Source organism: Physeter macrocephalus, chromosome 1 (assembly GCF_002837175.3).
Source record: "Physeter macrocephalus isolate SW-GA chromosome 1, ASM283717v5, whole genome shotgun sequence".
NCBI classification, from domain to species: domain Eukaryota; kingdom Metazoa; phylum Chordata; class Mammalia; order Artiodactyla; family Physeteridae; genus Physeter; species Physeter macrocephalus.
Window position 1 is genome coordinate 97,330,724 of NC_041214.2, and position 1,526 is coordinate 97,332,249.

Sequence of the window (1,526 nt, forward strand, 5' to 3'; positions counted from 1 at the left end):
AAATGGTAATAGGAACATACATATTGATAATTACCTTAAATGTAAATGGATTAAATGCTCCCACCAAAAGACACAGACTGGCTGAATGGATACAAAAACGAGACCCATATATATGCTGTCTACAAGAGACCCACTTCAGACCTAGGGACACATACAGACTGAAAGTGAGGGGATGGAAAAAGATATTCCATGCAAATGGAAATCAGAAGAAAGCTGGAGTAGCAATTCTCATATCAGACAAAATAGACTTTAAAGTAAAAACTATTACAAGAGACAAAGAAGGACACTATATAATGATCAAGGGTTCGATCCATGAAGAAGATATAACAATTGTAAATATTTATGCACCCAACATAGGAGCACCTCAATACATAAGGCAAATACTAACAGCCATAAAAGGGGAAATCGACAGTAACACAATCATAGTAGGGGACTTTAACACCCCACTTTCACCAATGGACAGATCATCCAAAATGAAAATAAATAAGGAAACACAAGCTTTAAATGATACATTACACAAGATGGACTTAATTGATATTTATAGGACATTCCATCCAAAAACAACAGAATACACATTTTTCTCAAGTGCTCATGGAACATTCTCCAGGATAGATCATATATTGGGTCACAAATCTAGCCTTGGCAAATTTAAGAAAATTGAAATCATATCAAGTATCTTTTCTGACCACAACGCTATGAGACTAGATATCAATTACAGGAAAAGATCTGTAAAAAATACAAACACATGGAGGCTAAACAATACACTACTTAATAACGAAGTGATCACTGAAGAAATCAAAGAGGAAATCAAAAAATACTTAGAAACAAATGACAATGGAGACACGACGACCCAAAACCTATGGGATGCAGCAAAAGCAGTTCTAAGAGGGAAGTTTATAGCAATACAATCCTACCTTAAGAAACAGGAAACATCTCGTATAAACAACCTAACTTTGCACCTAAAGCAACTAGAGAAAGAAGAACAAAAAAACCCCAAATTTAGCAGAAGGAAAGAAATCATAAAGATCAGATCAGAAATAAATGAAAAAGAAATGAAGGAAACAATAGCAAAGATCAATAAAACTAAAAGCTGGTTCTTTGAGAAGATAAATAAAATTGATAAACCATTAGCCAGACTCATCAAGAATAAAAGGGAGAAGACTCAAATCAATAGAATTAGAAATGAAAAAGGAGATGTAACAACTGACACTGCAGAAATACAAAAGATTATGAGAGATTACTACCAACAACTGTATGCCAATAAAATGGAAAACCTGGAAGAAATGGACAAATTCGTAGAAATGCACAAGCTGCCGAGACTGAACCAGGAAGAAATAGAAAATATGAACAGACCAATCACAAGTGCTGAAATTGAAACTGTGATTAAAAATCTTCCAACAAACAAAAGCCCAGGACCAGATGGCTTCACAGGCGAATTCTATCAAACATTTAGAGAAAAGCTAACACCTATCCTTCTCAAACTCTTCCAAAAGATAGCAGAGGGAAGAACACTCCCAAACTCATTC